Source organism: Heterocephalus glaber, unplaced genomic scaffold (genome assembly GCF_053883595.1).
Source record: "Heterocephalus glaber isolate CG9 unplaced genomic scaffold, H.glaber_assembly_v1.0 deba00000901, whole genome shotgun sequence".
Taxonomy (NCBI): Eukaryota; Metazoa; Chordata; class Mammalia; order Rodentia; family Bathyergidae; genus Heterocephalus; species Heterocephalus glaber.
The window spans coordinates 10,873,997-10,893,300 of record NW_028258171.1 but is presented as its reverse complement, the minus strand read 5'-3'; the positions used below and the strand labels follow the sequence as shown (position 1 = coordinate 10,893,300).

At 37.7% G+C, this 19,304-nt stretch overlaps 1 long non-coding RNA gene across 5 annotated transcripts in view; it reads left to right on the top strand.

The window, feature by feature from the left end:
• The window catches only part of LOC147828824 (uncharacterized), a 557,189-nt gene that overhangs the window by 369,846 nt on the left and 168,039 nt on the right, over positions 1-19,304 (top strand). For 2 of the 5 annotated variants that reach the window (XR_015450075.1, XR_015450072.1), the window contains one exon: positions 1,974-8,329. The exons of the other annotated variants lie outside the window; for them this stretch is intronic. This is a non-coding gene — a long non-coding RNA (uncharacterized LOC147828824). Of the gene's footprint in view, positions 1-1,973; positions 8,330-19,304 lie in introns of those variants that run through there. 5 annotated transcript variants of the gene reach the window in all.

Below are 19,304 nucleotides of genomic sequence, written 5' to 3'. Positions count from 1 at the left end.
AAGCAAGATCAGTGCAAGAATGCTCAATATTATCAACTTGTCAAATAGTCTGAGATAGAGAATCTTCAATGCAGCTAGAGGAAAGAGATTTGTCACATGCTAGTGAAGCATCATAAATTTACCAGGTGATTTCTGAGCAGTTAGGAGGGAGTGCAGAAAGAAGAAAATTGCCAGCTGAGGTCATACTCAGCAAAGCTATTCTTCATGAAAGGAGAAATAAAGATGTTCCCAGACAACAGGAGTTTCATCATAATAAGGCCTGCCTTACAAGAAATGCTAAGGGACTTCTTTGAGTTGAGATGAAAAGATGCTAACTAACAAAGTGGAAACATATGAAAGTGTGAAACTCACTGGTAAAGGTAAATTTATAGTCAAATTTAGAATTTTACAATACTGCCATGATGGTGTGTAAATAACTTTTAGCTTTAGTATAAAAGTTAACTTCTTATTTAGCTTGTGCAATGCCAGAATTAATTAAAAAGCATGTCCCCAGTAATACTTTTGATTTTTAGAAATTTTACCTTTTTCTTAATTTCACAATTTGATATATTTAGAATGTATAACTTGATGTTTTGATGCACAAATACCTACTGAAATGATTAGTACATACAAGTAAATTAACATAATCACCTCACATGGTTATTTTGTGTGTGTACGTAGTGGGAGTGTCTGAAATTGACTCTCTTTGCAAATTTCCATTATGTAATACAATATATTATTATCTGTAGTCACTCTGTTGTAGATTAGACCTCTAGATGATTTATTCATCCTACACAATTGTAACTTTATACTTTTTGACTTATGTCTCCCAATCCCATACTTCCTTTCCCAGTAACTGCCATTCTATTCTCTATGTATTCATCTTTCTTTTAGATTCCACATATTAAGTGGGATTGTAAAATTATTTTCATTTTTGTGTTTGGCTTATTTCAATTTGCATTATTTCCTTCAGGAAACTTGATGTTGTTGAACATGTCATCTAGTATGTATATATAGTAGAAATTGTCTATCTATCACAGTTTCTTTTTCCATTTATCTATCTCTGGATACTTAGGTTATTTTTGTTATCACAACCAATGCTTCAGTGAACATGGGAACATAGATATTTCTATGAAGTGTCACGTTTATTCTTGTTGGTTGAATACCCAGAAGTATTGTTAGGCCAATGGTGGTTGTGTTTTTAACTTCTGAGGGACTTCCATACTGTTTCCATAATGGCTGTACCAACTTACATTCCCATCAACAATGTATAGGAGTTTCTTTTTCTTCATATTTTACCCAACAGTTGCTTTATATCTTTTTGATAATAACCATCCTAACATATATAAAATGAAATCTCATTCTGGTTTTGATTTGCCTTTCCATGATGATGAGTGATGTTTGAAAGTTTTCATATCCATTTGTATATCATTTTTTGAGACATGTCTATTCAGGTCTTTTGTCAATTTAGAAAAACAAATTTTGCAATTGAGTTCTGTGATTTCCTTGTATATTTTGCTTGCTAAACCCTTATCAGGTATATAGTTTGCAAATACTTTTTCCTAATCTGTAGAATGCCTTTTTATTTTGTTGACTGTTTACTTTGCCATGTAGAAATTTTTTGTTTCATTTGTTTACTTCTGCTGTTTAGATTTTTGGTATGATATACAATAAACTGTCAACATGGAAATTTCCCCCTTTGCTTTCTTCTAGAAGTTTTACAGTCTCAAGTCTTATGTTTAGGCATTTGACTCATTTTTAGTTGATTTTTATGTTTGGTATAAGATAAGGGTCCAATTTTATTCTTTTTCATGTGGGTATCTAGTTTTCCCAATACTATTTATCGGAGAGACTATTTTCCACATTGTGTATTCATGCTGACCTTATAAAAAATTAGTTGATATATGCTTGAGCTTTTTCTTGGTATTTTATTTTATTCCATTGGTCTATGTTTCTGTTTTTATGCTAACACCATACTATTTTGATTATTATAGGTTTGATCTGGTATTACAAAGCAAGAATGCTCACTCTCACTTCTATTCAGCATCATATGTGAAGGACCAATAAAGAGCAATCAAACAAGAAAAAGGCATCCAGATGAAAAAGTAAAATTTTCTTTGTCTATAGATGACATAGTCTATTGTAGAAAGCCCTAAAGACTCTACCAAAAAGTTATTGAAACTATGAAGAAATTCAATAGGGTTCAGGATAGAAAATTGATATAAAAATCAATTGCATTTCTTTACATTAGTAATAATCTACTCCAAAAGGAAATCCAGAAAATAATCTCATTTATAATAGCATCAAAAAAAGAACATGTAGAAATAAATCTAAAACATGAAAGATCTATAGACTGGAAACTATAAAACATTGAAGAAAGAAACTGAAGAAGACACAGTAAGTGGAAGGATGTCTTGTGCCTATGGATTAGAAAAATTAGTATTGTTGAAACAGTCATTAAATCCCAATCAGTCTACGGATTCAATGTAATTCCTATCAAAACTCCAATGCTGTTTTGAGAAAAAGCAATGATACAATGTGGGTAGAACCATAAAAGACACTAAATTGCCAAAATAATCTTGAGAAAAAACAAAGCTGGATACAAAGATTTTGATTTCAAAATGTATTACAAAGCTATAGTAATCACCCAGCAATAACTTTGGATGTAGTTAGGGCTCACAATAGACTGCTTGTTACTGCACTGGTTATAATCTTCATACCTGAACATGGAACAGAGACAGCATCTTCACTCTTCAGCAAAATATAGGTGCTTCTTGGATTTTAGGTATATGTTCCTTTCCATCACTACCTAGCAAGACCATGCTCACATGGAGAGGATAATGCTGTAGGAACTAAAATTGCAAAAACACTGTTTTCAGTCAAGATGTGACTTCCTTATTCAGTTGCAAGAAGCATGAGAGCGTGTCATCTGCAGGAAAAATGGATGGATCTTAAAACCATAATGTTAAGTGAAATACGTCAGACAGAAAATAATTAATTATCACATCATTTCTCTTATGTGAGAAACCCAAAATATAAATAAAGAGTAAAATAAAGAGGAGATGGTAGGAAACTGGGAAGCAGGCTTTCTGAAGATGGGGAAGGGGATCAGGGAAGGAGGAAGTGAGGGAGGAGGGTACAGGAACCAAAATGAATGTTACTATTATGTATTGCAAACAAATACTAATAAAGAATCTAGTCCAAAACAGGAAGTGATTTTGGGGGATATAAATTTTCCTGAAAATACCTAGAATTAAAAGTGAATAAAGTGACTATTATAAAAATCATTTAAACAGTCTTCTTTCTAAAAATGTAAGATTCCTTTCTTTCACCTTTTTTGTGTGAGAAGTTTTCTGCTTTTCTCTGTATAATTCATCTCCTTTTTTTTAAAAACCACATCTCCATGTGTCACCCAGACTGGTCTTGATGTCTGTGGGTTCAAGTGATCCTCTTGCCTCAGCTCAGCCTCCCACATGGCTGGGACTACAGGGCTGTGCCACCATGCCTGGCTTTGCTCCTGTAATTCTTTCAGAGAGCACACAGGTTAAGGAATTTAGTAACTTGTTCTTCCACAGGATTGGCAGCCTCCCAGTTAAGAACTCCTGTAGCATTAGAATGATCCCGGAGGGCAGGGTAAAGGACTAATAGGGTCTGTGTGAACTGGCATCAGGATGCTTTAGCTCAGAGCAGTGATTTTGAAGTAAACTGCTCTGCATCTCATCTGATATTCTGCTCTTGGCAGCATTAGCTGAGCTAAGATAGTGATTGACCCCCAGAAGCTGACAAAGGAACATTTCAGAGAGGGGAAGCTCATTTATTCTGACTGCCTGTCAGGCATCAGCCTAACTAGCCTCATCTTTTTGCCCTAAAAAGTGTAAGATTCTGACCTTTGCTTCCACAGCATCTGCATTAAATAACAAAATGGCAAAGCAGATTCCATACAGAGGAATATGCATTAGTACAGCACCATTAATAGCTACGAATACTTAAATGTAGTGATCTTCTGAGATCAGGGGGCAGATGGTCAGATATATTGACCTTCATTTCTCTCTTATTAGTAAAATAAACTTTTCTTTTTAATTTAAAATGAGTTATCTGGAAAGTGACTGGATTCTCTAAATTTCTGTATGTGAGGTAGGGCTTTTTAGCACATGGCTACTTGAGACAGTTGTAGGAGTGATAATGTGCCAGCTCTGTTTCCCATGACTTTCTTCACAATGGGCTTAATGACACATATTTGATGTAGGAGTATTGGCCGAGAGACTTGGGAAGTTCTCTGTTAACATTAGGAAAACTCTGGAATCACTATCTTTTTGGGGGTGCTGAAATTCACTCTAATTGCACTCCATGTGCTCTTTACCCAGCCATCCAAGGGTTTGGGTTTGTGGCTTTGTATAGTGTGTGGTTTTGGAATAGAGCATACTGGATCTAACAGAAGCCCAAATATCCTTTCAAAAAAGTGAATTGTATCATGTCATTCTGTGGCTTGGGCTATGCAGCACTTTTCCACTGGGCTTGATATAGAACCCAGAAATCCTTACTGTGGGCCTGCAGATGCTCTGGGAGCAGCTCCTTTTTGCTGCTCTGGCATCTATTGTCTTAGTCACATGAGACTACTTGCTATTCTCAGACTCCCAAGGTTCTCCAGCCACAGGGTCCTCCCCCATGCTGCTCTGTCTCTTGGGAATGGTGGCTTCTTAGACCCCTATGTTTCACCAGGGGGTTCCTCTTTATCATTCAAATCTCAGCTCAAGTATCCCTGAAGCATGGTTCATTTGTAGCCTTCTCAAACCCCAATATAATACTGCCCCCTCCTCTCACAGTCAATTTCAAATTATACTGATTTATTGCCTCAGCAGCATTTATCACTGTCTGAAATGCTCCAACACAAGTCCTGAAGTTTGAATGATTTTCTTGGAGGTGGTCCTAGGAAGCACAGTGGGACAGCATGGAAGTATGTATGGGAAGTGAGGGAAGCCAAAGAAGGGTGATCAGTATGGGAAAGTGGGGCTCATTGCCACTGAGCAACATTGAGTGATGGTGTAAAAGGTGTTGCTATAACATTGTCTCACCGGAGAGGGGGGAAGCTGTGGTATAGATCCCACCTCTCATCTGTTATTGGTTGAGGGCTGGGGCTGGGGCTGGAGCTGTAAGTACCCATAATTTCAAGCTTGTCCTGCATGAGGACCAAGCAAACCAGAGAAATCCCCAAGTAGAGAGTCCCAGGTGCTAGAGGAAGGAGCTACTGGACTGGCACACTCAAGGCCACTCGAAGGTGTAAATCTCATTGAGTGTGGCAGAGACAGGGTTCACTGGGTTTGATTGCCTTGTGGGCACTCTACTTTACTGACTGCTCCCCTCCCCTAGAATAAGCTCATGACAGCAGGGATGCTGATTATTTCATATTCCCCTGGCATGGTGCCTAGAGCAGAATAAGCACTCAATGATCATCAGATGAATGAATGAAGAGATGCGGAGTTCACTGGGAAATATGTAGTGCCTTACATTTATTCTATGGTAAGTAACACCCACGTGACATACCCAAAGAGAAGAGATATTAAAGTCCTCTGGTTATGGTGGAAGAAATTGAGGATGTCTGAGTGGGGAGGCAAAGATTCAGAAGGCAGATAAGGGGTCAGGATTTGCATGGTGCTCTGGAAAGGTTATCAGAGCCCTGTAGCCTGAGATTTAGCCTAATACAAAGGATACTTTGTAAAGTGGCCATGGTCCAGTCCTTCAGTCTCCCTGGTATTCTGTTCCTTCGGCTGCTTTACCTGCTTCACAGAAATGTTAAGATAATAAAAGGAGATAATAGATTTGAAAGCACTTCTAAAAAGAAGTACTCTTATGGAGCAAGCTACTATTTAACTGTTGAAAATATGTTATGTTCAAGTTAAAATTGTTCAGAAGTGCTTTAGTCCCTTTAAAAAGTGATTGCCACTGGCAGTAGCCATTTGATGGACAGTTATTGCCTCCCAGCCAAATTGAGTAGAATAATCAATTTCCATGGCGTGTCTGGTGACCTGTGGCTGAAAAGAGAGGATCAGGGGCCATCGTGTGACTCTTATCTCATAGAAAGCTGGCAGCCTGGGAACAAGGGGACCCGTGAGTGATGAGCTAGGGTAACAAGGAGAATCCATATCTTTGCCTGATCTGGAAATCTATTTTGATGAAGTGAAAAAGCCAGGAAGGCAGGGAAAATATGACTGCAGTGGAAAACAGCTTCTTGTTACCATCAGAGTGAGGGGAAGAGGAGAGTTTTCCTTCTTACTTTTGACAAGAGTTTTAGTTCCCTAGTTTTTCATCTGAAGAGATCTGATTTTAAGGGCCTGGATACTTGTTTTTTAACTTTTATTAGTAGGTGTTTGCAGTACATAATAATTAGATTCACTGTAAGAGATTGATACATGTACATAACACATTTCAATTCCCTTCTTTTTCTCCCCTCCCTTCACTCTCTTTTATTTTTCCAGCATCAGATTCATTTATTTATCTTATAAGACCTTATAAAGTTAATTATCATATGTAAAGATTGAAAACCAGACTAATAGGCCAAAGAACATATAGAACATGTAAGACAGAGTATCACACATGTACTCCCAGCATCACACACCCTAGATTCAGCCACCTCTGAAAAGCCCCACTTATGAGCACATGAGGCTTTGGGGGAACTCCTAGACACAAGCCATAACAGATATTTCCATGCTCTTAGGGTAGAGAAGGTGAGCCAGTCCCAGCACCCAGAAGGAGGCTCCCCCGCTGCCATTCCACACTCCTAGGGCAGAGAAGGTGAGCCATACAGGCTCCAGAAGCAACCCACCCCCCCATGGAAATGAGAAGATATGTAAACAAGACTGAACAGACTTACAGATCACCTACAGCCACCCCAAAGGGAAATGAGATGGAAAAATCTGATACTCAACCACCTGGACTCTCTGAACTGGCAACAAAAGAGGATCTGGGAAAAATGAAATCAGAAATAATTACTCAGATAACAGCAAAGATTGTGCTCATGGTGCAAGACATGATTAATAAATCTAGAGCAGACACAGATAAAAAATAGAGGATCTGAGGAACATGATGGAATCCCAACATACGAAACAAATGAAATCCATAAAACAGATGCAAACAGATTTCCAGGAGATTAAAAATTCCATTGAAAGTCTGCACAGCAGAATGAACCAATGTGAGTATAGAATTTCAGAAATAGAAGATAAGATTGCAATTAGTGACCAGGAAAAGAAAAATGGCTTTAAAATGTAAGGGAACATGAGAAATCTATCCATCAGCTGCTATACAATGCAAACAAGAATAACATAAGGCTGATCAGAGTCAATGAAGAAACAGGAGAGAGTGGAGATGACATAAAAAAAACTGTTCACAGAAGTGATGGCAGAAAACTTCCCAAGCAGGGGAAAAGAGCTTGACATACATACAGATAAGTGAGGCATATGGGACTCCAGCTAGTCTTGATCAAAAAAAATCTACACATAGGCATATAATAGTTAAGATTCCAGAAATCCAACCGAAGAACAAACTTCTGCAAGCAGTGAGAGAAAAGAAACAAATCACATACAAAGGAAAGCCCATCAGAATCACAGCAGACTTCCCAATGCAAACCCTCAAGGCAAGAAGAGCTTGGAGTGATGTATTTCAAGCCCTAAAGGAAAACAGCGTCCAACCCAGATTGATGTATCCTGCAAAACTATCTTTCAAAATGGATGGAGAAATAAGATACTTTCATGATAAAGAGCACCTCAGGAACTTCATGAATACCACACCAACACTACAAAAATTTTTAGACAATATCCTAGAAAAAGACAATGAGGATCACAACCCCAGGAAGCCCAGAAGAATGAATCCATTGGGAATGACAAATTAAACACAAAGGGGGAGAATCCAACAAAAAGAAAAAGTCATGACAAGGCTTTTAAAATTTTTGACTTCATCTCCCTAATGAGTGTATAATTCAATCTTGTTATTGTACTGATTAGTATTTTTATGATTCTAGAGTTGCACACCTTTCCTTGTGCTATACTGGCTATTTATCATCTTCTTATGTCTACTTTTTAATTGGGTTGTCTATTAATGAGCTGTAAGAGTTCTTTATATATTCTGGTCATAGGCTATATGCAATGTAAATATGGTCTGTTTAAGGGCTACTTTTCATTTTAATGATGTCATTTAAAGTTCTAAATTTTGAAATAAAAAAACACGTATGACAATTATACTAAGTCAAGGTACACTTTTAGATACATTGCCCATGCTGGATTATAATATCTTTTATTATTCATTATCTTTTTTCATATTATCTGTCTCATATATATTATATATATTCATATATGTATATTTTCATATTAGAGAAACCATGTAATACTTAAACTTGTGTGTCTGAGTTACTTCACTTAACATTATGGTCTCAAGGTGCATCCATTTTGTTAAAATGAGTCAAGTTTATCTTTTTATGGCAGAGTAGTACTCCATTATGTATAAATAACACATTTTCTTTACCTGTTCATCTATTGATGGACACATAGGCTGTTTCTGAAATTTAGCTATTATGAATTGCACTGCTATAAACATGAATATGCATACATCACTTTGGTATGTATTTAACTCTTTTTCTCCATTAAGTTTATTGGTACATTTTAGGTATAAAATACAGTTACATTCATCATTGGGATCTTGTACCTTTACATGATGTATTTTGGTTCTTTTTTATCCCCTTTCCCTGCCCTACCTTCGCCCCTCCACCTCTCCCTATTTGCAAAGACTTTGTTTCCATTTTTTTCTTTTCTCATATTTTTTCTTTTCCCTTCTTTCCTTTCCCCTACCCCTCCCATTACCCTTACTCCTTTAGACCTTTTCTTCCTATTACACAATATCAATTATACATTTTTTAAAGTACAATACCAAAATTTAGAGGACATTACCACAGATTTTACAGAATTTAAAAGGATATAGAAAGCATATTACAAAAATCTTTTTTGAAATAAATTTGACAACTTCTAAGAAGTACCTTGGAAGACAAATTAATGAAACTAACTCTGGAGGAAATATAAAATTTGAATGGCACCTATTAAAGAAAGTATATTCTTGGCTTGAAAACCTACCTGTATGACAACAACAGGCTCATATACATTTTAACTGATAAATTATATCAAACATTTAAAGCAGAAAAAAGTAGGAACACTTCTTCCCTCATTTTAGGAAACCAATATTCTGCTAATACTAAAACTAGACAAAGATAATAGAAGAAAAAAGTATGAACATAGATAGAAATTTGTTTAACAAAACAAACTATTAGAAGTCAGATCTGGCAGTATGTAGAAAGTGGTTTTATTATAGGGATGGCAGTGTTGGTTCAGCATTGGAAGATCCACCCCCAAAAGTCATAATTTTAACAGAGGAAAGGAAAAAGCCATATGATCCTGTCAGTAGTTGGAGAAAAAGTATTGGACTAAATTCTACAGCTGTTCATGGTAAAAGCTATCAGGAGACTAGAAGTAGAACAGAACCTTCTCAACAGATCAAAGACATGCACTTCATGCTTCCAGCAAAAACACCTTATATGAATGGAGAAGATACAATGCTTTCTCCCTAAGGTGAGGAACAAGGGCAGATACGCCTATTCTTCATCTGTCCATTAAACTTTGAAACATAGGCCCAAACCAAAATAGCCTGGGAATAAGAAGAAACAATTAGCATAGTATTGACAAGGTAGAAGTAAAATCTTTATATGTTGATGAAATAATCATCTACAGAGAAAATACCAAGAAATATCTAGGAGTCCCTAGAACTTGTATTTGAATTTAGCAGAATTAGAAAACACAAGGTATATATAAAAATTCAGGTCTATGTATACTTGCTGTAAATGAAGAATTGTATATTGAAATTTGAAAGTTATGGAGGAGTACAAAGTACCTAGAAAAGTAAAAAGAAAAAAGAACAGTGTTGGAAGACATTTAGTACTTAATTTTAAGACTTCCTCTAAAGCTACAGTAATCAAGGAAGTGTTGGCTTAAGAAAAAACATATAGATCATTGGAATAAAACAGAAAATCTAGAAATAGGACCACACATATATGGTCCACTGAGTTTTGAAAGATTATTTAACAGTAACATTTTATAGAACATAAACTCAACTTAAGAGCAGAGAAAAAGACAGTGTTTGCAGCAAATGGTACTAGAATGCCTGTCATCCGTATGTAAAAAGTTAACCTCAATCCTTTATTTCCATACATAAAAGAACTTGAAATGATCCATGAACCTAAATATGAAAGACTAAAACTATAAAACTTTAAGAATAAATTCTAAGGGAAAATGTTCATGAATTTAGGGTAGGCAAGAATTTCCTAGGATACAAAAAACATGACGTATAAAAGAATTGATAAATTAGATTCCATCAAAATTTAGAACTTTAAATGACATCATTATGAAAATGAAAAGTAGTCCTTAAACAGACCATGTTTACAATACATATAACCTAAGACCAGAATATATAAAGAATTCTTACAGCTCAATAATAGACAACCCAATTAAAAAGTAGACACAAGAAGATGATAAATAGCCACTACAGCACAAGGAAAGGTGTGCAACACTAGGATCAGAAAAATACTCATCAGTACAATAACAAGATCATATTACACACTCATTAGTGAGATGAAGTTAAAAGTTTTAAAAGAACAAATGTCAGCTTAGGTGTGAACCAGTTGGAACTGTCTAATACTGAAAATTTGAATGTAAAATGACAAAACCATTTTGGCAAATAATATAGAAATTTCTTGTATTACTGTTAAGAACCAACAGTTCTGTTCTTAAGTTTTTACTTAAAAGGAATGAAAACACATGTTCACAACAGATTTGTATATACAAGTTGACTATCCCTTATCTGAAATTCTTGGGACCAGAGTGTTTCAGATTTTCATTTGAAATCCACTTGATCTGCAAAGAGGATAGCTACTCCTACTTTTTTTTCGGGTTCCTGTCACATGGAGAATTGTTTCCCACCTTTAACTTTCAGTCTATGAGTTTCTTTTTGAATTAAGTGTTTGTTATATGCAGAATATTGTTGGATTTTCCTTCTTGACCCATTCTGCCAGTGTATTTCTTTTGATTGGTGAATTGAGACCATTAACATTGATGGTTATAACAGAAACGTATTGACTTATCATTGTCATGACTTTTTCTTTGTGTTGGATTTTCCCCCTTTGCATTTAATTTCTTGGTGCACCCAACAAATTCATTCTGCTGGGCTTCCTGGGGTTGTGATCTTCATTGTCTGTTCCTAGGATATTGTCTAAAGTTTTTTGGAGTGCTGGTTTTGTATTCATGAAGTTCCTAAGGTGTTCTTTGTCATGAAAGTATCTTATTTCTCCATCAATTTTGAAAGATAGTTTTACAGGGTACATCAATCTGAGTTGGAGGCTGTTTTCCTCTAGGGCTTGAAATTTGTCACTCCAAGCTCTTCTTACCTTGAGGGTTTGCATTGGGAAGTCTGCTGTGATTCTGATGGGCTTTCCTTTGTATGTGATTTGTTTCTTTTCTCTAACTGCTTGTAGAACTTTGTTCTTCTGTTGGGTTTCTGGAATCTTAGCAGTTACATGCCTATGTGTAGATTTTTTTTGATCAAGGCTATTTGGAGTACTATATGCCTCACTTATCTGTATGTCAAGTTGTTTTCCCTGCTTGAGAAATTTTCTGCCATCACTTCTGTGAACAGTTTTTTTTATGTCATCTGCATTCTCTCCTGTTTCTTCATTGACTCTGATCAGCCTTATGTTATTCTTGTTTGCATCATCTAGCAGCTACTGGATTGATTTCTCATGGTCCCTTACTATTTTAAAGCACTCTGGTTCTCAGGGTAGGCACAGCCCCTTTCTCCTGGCCCATATTCCCTGGTCACTAATTGCAGTCTTATCTTCTATATCTGAAATTCTGTCCTCACATTGGCTCATTATACTGTGTAAACTTTCAGTGGAGTTTTTAATCTCCTGGAAATGTGTTTGCATCTGTTTTATGGATTTCATTTGTTTCCTATGTTGGGATTCCATCATGTTCCTCAGCTCTATTTTTTTATCTGTGTCCTCTCTAGATTTATTAATCATGTCTTGCACTATGGGCACAATCTCTGCTATTATCTAAGAATTTATTTCTAATTTCATTTTTTCTAGATCCTCTTTTGTTGCCAGTTCAGGGAGTCCAGATGGTTGAGTATCAGATTGTTCCATCCCTTTTTCCTTTGGGGTTGCTTTAGGTGATCTGTTAGTCTGGTTTTGAGACTTGTTTATGTACCTTCTCATTTTGACCCGGGTGGGGGGAGTTGCTGTTGGCGCCCAGCAAGTGGCTCTCCTCCTCTTTGCTGGGGTTCGTGGTGTTATGGTGGCCCGCAAGCCTGTTCCCCCTGCCCCGGGCACTGATACCAGCTCACCTCCTCTGTGCTGGGGGTAGTGGTGGGCCTCTGTGCTCATCTTTAACTTTTTGGGAAGATATCTAGAAGAGGAATAGCTGGGGCAAATGGAATTTCTACTTTTAGTTTTGTGTAGAATCTCCATCCTGATTTCCATAGTGCTTGTATCAGTTTACAGTCCCACCAACAATGGAGAAGGATTCATTTCTCCCCACAACCTCCCCAGTATTTGTTATTGCTTGATTTCTTAATAGTAGCCATTATTTCTGGAGTGAGATGAAAATTCAGTGTTGTTTTAATTTGCATTTCTCAAATGGCTTGCGATGTCAAACCGTTTTTCAAGTAGTAATCAGCTGTTCATATTTCTTCATCTGAGAGGTGTCTATTCATTTCAGATGCCCATTTTTGGATTGGGTCCTTAAATTTGGGAGTGGGGTCTGAATTTTTGGGTCCTTTATATATTCAAGATATATTAGTCCTTTGAGGAGTAGCTGGCAAAATTTTTCCCACTCTGTAGGTTGTCCTTTCACTCTGTTAGTGATCTCCTTTGCTATGCAGAGCTTTTTAATTTGATATGATCCATTTGTTGATTCTTTGCAACATTTCCTGTGTGATCAGGGTTTTGTTCATAAAGTCTTTGCCTACACCTATGTCTTCAAGAGTTTTACCTATTTTATCTTCCAGCAGATTAAGTGAATCAAAATGAATCAAAGATCTAAACATTAGAACAGGGCTGGATACTGGATAGACTGGGGCTAGAGTCCTGGCCCAGAGCCTGCTCCATCTGGCTCTACCTGTACCTCCAGAGGCTTCCAGCCAGTGCATCCTACCCCCCAGCCTAGAAGTCCAAGCTCTAGGCCCCTGCAAACAGCCATCCTCTGGACACTCTTGGCCTTAGGTTTACACAGTGGGGGAGGGTGAGCTGGCCTGGGAAGATGGGCCAGGAGAAAGGGGCTGTGCCTACTCTGAGAACCAGAGTGCTGGGCACTGTTTGGGCAGAAATGGTCCCATTGGAAAGAAAGTTCCTGAGTGTTGGAGTGTAGTCTAGAAGGGGGGAGGCATGTCTGGGAGGCAAGGTCCTCCAGCTCTTGGATTCTTCATCCCATGGGGAGAGTACAAGCAGGAGGAGACCAGCTCAGGGCAGACCCTGAACAGAGGCCTAGGTTCCAGGTCTAGGAGAAGTCCACTTAATACCAAACTGACATGGTCTTTAATAATAAAAGCTTTTAGAAAGGATGAGCTGGAAGGTTAATGCAAAAGCTCTTGTTTATCCAGTGAAGGCTAGCATGGCAATTCTAGAAGCTGCATATAGGAAGAGAAAGGTAAGTTGAGGCAAACTCTGTGACAGGTCACCATGTGGCTCAGAGTAAAGTCATCCTCTTTGTGATGACTCCAAGGTGGTGCATGGTCCACCATGCCTCTGTCTCATGGCCTTCTTGGTCTCATCTTGTCCTGTCCCTACCTCTTCCCAGTGCACTGTGCCCCCTGAACAATGGCCTGCTCACTGCCCTTCAAAGGTGCCAGGCACACTCTCGTAGCCTTGTCCCTCTGCATGGAGCACTCTGATGCCTGCTGCAGATGCCTTGTGCAGTTGTCATCCTCTCTGTCATCTACCCTGAGCAGCACATTTGAAGCTGAACCTGGCACACCTAATTCCCCCATCCCTCTGTCCCTCCCACACCCCACTCTCAATCCCTATCATGCCTATCACCTTCTATTATACCTGACAATTTCCCTCTTGACTTTTTTGTCTGTCTCTGCCCTTGGGAAAGTAAGCATCATAAAGGCAGGCAGTGCTCAGAAGAAGGCTGCATAGAAGAGATGCTCAAAAAATCCTTGTCCAATGATTGAAGTAGCTTAGATTAAGGTAAGTAGTAAACAGTGATAGGAATTCTTTAAATGCTATCATCAGAGTTTCTGAAAATATCTAGGATTTAGAATTTCTTAAATTTTTGCCATATACAGAAGCATACCATCTAAATATTTAAATGATGACTTTTCTTCATTTCTCCTTGGCTCTCACCTGTTGGGCCAGTAGCATCCACTGTCTCTGAGAAAACAAATTCAGAGCAAAGAGGGAAAGAATTTCAGAGGAGTTTCTTGAGATCAATAACAAAATAATCTGGGAAGAGAACAAAGAACTGTAGAGATGATTCAACTGTGTACATGCTGGGTCTTTTCTCTCTAGCCCTCTTTACTTTTCCTTTTTCGATCTCTTGTGTTTCCTTTTCTCTTTCCTTTCTTCTTCAAACTTTGGAACTAGGCACCATGTTAAGGGCAGGACTCAGAAATAACTCTCTGGAGTTGACAGTTTGGTGTGGGAGATTTCTACGGGAAGTAATCATTTCAGCAGTACCTAGAAAGTGTCAGCACCATAGGACCAACGATCTTCCAGGGTGACTAGATTGGGCTGATGAGGGCTGCCAGAGCTCCATGGGTGGAATTTTATATCTTGTAGGTCTGGAAGGAGTAATTATTTGGAAATTCTTAGATGACTTATGTCTTTTTTTTGTATTAAATTCTTTTATTGGTACACTGTAGGTATACAACACAATTACATTTCTCACTGGGAATTGTACCTTTATATAATGCATCTTGGTTCTTATTTTTTCCCCATTCCTAGGCCTCCCTTCATGCCCTCCACCCTTCCCTATTTACAAAGACTTTATTTCCATTTTTTCCATTTCTCATCATTTTTTTCTTTCCCTTCTTTCCTTTCCCCTGTGCCTCCCACTACCCCTACCCCTTTGGACCTTTTCTTTCTATTTTACATTATCGATTATTCATTCTAATCATTGGTACATTTTAGGTATACAATATAATGACATTCATCATTGGAAATTTGCAGCTTTACATAGTCTCTCTTGGTTCTTATTTTTCACCCTTGCCCAGCCCTTCCTTCAACCCCTCCACTCCTCCCTATTTACAAAGATTTTGTTCCTATTTTTCCATTTTCTCATATTAATCCCATTCCCTTCTATCCTTTCCACGAGCCCTCCCACTTCCTTCCCCTTTGCCCTTTTTCTTCCTATTTCACATTACCTATTATATATTTCATCCTTATTTACACTTTCAGTTTCTCGCACCAGAGAAACTATTCGGTATTTACACGTGTGTCCTATTTATTTCACTTAAGAGTATCACCTCAATGTGCATCCACTTAGCTATAAATGTCTCTAATTTCTCATTTTTGATGGCTGAATAGTACTCTATTTTATAAAAAAACCACATTTTCTTTATCCAGTCTCCAGTTGATGGGCACTTGGGCTGTTTCCAAGTTTTAGCTATTACAAACTGTGCTGCTATGAATATAGGTGCACATATATCCCTGTGGTATGATTCTTTTAATTCTTTGGGGAAGATCCCCAGCAGTGGAATAGCGGGGTCAAATGGGACTTCCAGTCCTAGTTCTTTGAGGTATCTCCACACTGATTTCCACAGTGCTTGCACCAGTCTACACTCCCACCAGCAGTGGACCAGGGTTCCTCTTTCCCCACAGCCCCACCAGCATTTGTTATTGGTTGATTTCATGATAGGAGCCATTCTTTCTGGAGTGAAGTGGAATCTCAGCATTGTTTTCATTTGCATCTCTCGAATGACCAGTGATGTTGAACATTTTTTCATGTACTTATTTGCTATTTCTACTTCTTTGTCTGAGAAATGTCTGTTCATTTCAGATGCCCATTTTTGGATTGGGTCTTTAAATTTGGGAGGTCTGATCTTTTTAAGTTCTTTATAGATTTGAGATAGTAGACCTTTGTCTGAGAAAGAGCAGGTGAAGATCTTTTCCCACATTGTGGTTTGTCTCTTTACACTGCTGGTGGTTTCTCTTGCTGTGCAGAAGCTTTTTAATAAGAAGAGATCCCATTTGTTGATTGTTTGTGCTAGTTCATGGGCAACTGAGGTTTTGTTCATAAAATCTTTTCCGACACCGATGTCTTCAAGGGTTCTACCTAACCTCTGTTCCAACTGGTTCAGAGTTTCTATTTTAATATTTAGATCTTTAATCCATTTCAATTTTAGTTTAGTGCATGGTGAGAGATACAGGTCTAGTTTTAATCTTTGGCAAGTTGAAGACCAGTTTTTCCAGCACCATTTATCAAAGAGGCTATCTTTCCTCCAGTGAGGGTGTTTGGCTCTTTTGTCGAAGATGAGATGGCTGAGTGTGTCTGGCGTTGTTTCTGCATCTTCTAATCTGTTCCACTGGTCCTCAAGTCTGTTTCTTTGCCAGTACCATGCTGTTTTTATCACAGTAGCTTTGTAGTATAGTTGCAGGTTGGGGACTGTGATACCCCGTGCCATGTCTCTGTTACCTAGAAGTGCTTTTGCTATTCTGGGTCTCTTCTTGCTCCAAATGAATTTTTGGATTGTTTTCTCGAGGTCTATGAAGTATGCTGCTGGGATCTCAATTGGAATTGCATTAAATCTACATAGCAGTTTTGGAAATATGCCCATTTTCACTACATTGGGCCTTCCTACCCAGGAGCAGGGGATGTCTGTCCATTTTCTGATATCATCTTCGCTCTCTCTTTTCAGAGTGCCATAGTTTTCATAGAAGAGGTCTTTGATTTCTTTCATTAGGATGATTCCTAGGTGTTTCAGTTTTTTGGATGTTATTGTGAAAGGAATTATTTGCCCTATTTCTCTCTCAGTGAGTCTGTCATTGGTGTAGAGGAAAGCTATTGATTTTTGTGTGTTGACCTTGTAACCAGCTACTTGACTGACTTTGGTTATTAAGTCTAGAAGACTTTTGGTGGAGTTCTTGGGGTCTTCTATGTAGAGTATCATGTCATCTGCAAACAATGAAAATTTGACTTCTTCATTTCCTACCTTTATTCCTTTTATTTCTTTCTCTTCTCTAATTGCTGTGGCTAATGTTTCCAGAACTATATTGAACAAGAGTGGTGATAGTGGACATCCTTGTCTTGTTCCTGATTTTAGTGTGAAGGATTTCAGTTTTTGACCATTTAGTATGATATTGGCTGTTGGTTTTTCATAGATGGCTTCTATCAGTTTGAGGTAGAGACCATCTATTCCAAATTTTTGTAGGGCTTTTATCATAAATGCATGTTGGATTTTGTCAAATGCTTTTTCTGGGTCTATGGAGATAATCATATGGTTTTTGTCCTTGGCTCTATTGATATAGTGTATTACATTGATTGATTTTCGTATGTTGAACCATCCCTGCATCCCTGGGATGAATCCCACTTGATCAGGGTGTATGATCTTCTTGATGATCTTCTGCATTCTGTTTGCCATTATCTTATTAAGGATTTGTGCATCTATGTTCATTAGTGAGATTGGCCTATAGTTCTCTTTTTCAGTTGGGTCTTTCTCTGCTTTGGGGATCAAGGTGATGGTTGCTTCCAGGAATGAATTTGGGAGTATTGCTTCCCTTTCAATTTCATTGAAGAGTTTAAACAATAGTGGCAGCAGTTCCTCTCTAAATGTCTTGTAGAATTCAGCAGTGAAGCCCTCAGGACCCGGGTTTTTCTTAGTTGATAGGTTTTTAATTACATTTTCAATTTCATTGGTTGATATTGGGTTGTTCAGAATTTTTAGGTCTTCCTTGTTGAACTTTGGTAATTCATATGTATCTAGGAATCTGTCCATTTCTTCTGTGTTGTCCATCTTATTGGCATATAGGTTCTGGAAGTAGGTGTTGATGATCCTCTGGATTTCTGCTGGGTCTGTTGTAATTTCACCCTTTTCATTCCTAATTGCATGGATTTGGGCCTTTCCTTTCCTTTTTCTGACAAAGTTGCCTAAAGGTTTGTCAATTTTGTTGATTCTTTTGAAGAACCAACTCTTGGCTTCATTGATTTTTTGTATCGTTCTCTCAGTCTCCATTGCATTGATTTCTCCTCTAATCTTTATAATTTCCTCCCTTGTGTGAGCTTTGGGGCTGTCCTGCTCTCCTTTTTCTAGAAGCTTAAAGTTCAGCATCAGGTTGTTTAATTGGGCTCATTCTGTTTTCCTAATATGCGTATTCACTGCTATGAATTTCCCTCATAAGACTGCTTTCATTGTGCACCATAGATTCCAATATGTTGTATTGTCATTGTCATTTAATTGAAGGAACTGTCTGATTTCTTCTTTAATTTCCTCTGTGACCCATTGGTTATTCAGAAGTGTGTTGTTCAATTTCCATGTGTTTATGAAATTTTTTGAGTTTCTTTTGCTATGGATCTCCAATTTCATTGCACTATGGTCTGATAATATACAGGGGATAACTTCAATTCCTTTGCACTTACTTAAACCTGTTCTATGTGTGAGTATGTGGTCTATTTTGGAGAATGACCCATGTGCAGCTGAGAAGAATGTGTATTCTGATTTTGTGGGGTGGAAGACTCTGTAAACATCTGGTAAGTTCATTTGTTCAAGAGCTCGATTGAGGTCTAGTATTTCATTACTTATTTTTTGTCTAGTTCATCTATCTATTTGTGATGGTGGGGTGTTGAGGTCCCCCACTTCAATTGTATTAGTGCATATATGACTTTTCATGTCCGTTAGTATTTGTTTTATATAGTTGAGTGCACTAGTGTTTGGTGCATAGATATTTATGATTGTCATCTCTTCCTCTTGGATTCTTCTCTTTACAAGGATGTAGTGTCCTTCTTCATCTCTCTTAATCAGTGTTGGTTTGAAATCTACTTGATCTGCAAACAGGATAGCTACTCCTGCTTTTTTTTTGGTTCCTGTCCCATGCAGTATTGTTTTCCACCCTTTAACTTTCAATCTCTGAGTTTCCTTTTGAATTAAGTGTGTTTCTTGTATGCAGCATATTGTTGGATTTTGCTTCTTGACCCATTCTGCCAGTCTATTTCTTTTGATTGGTGAATTGAGACCATTAACATTGATGGTTATAACTGAAATGTATTGACTTGTCATTGCCATGACTTTTTGATTTTGTTGGG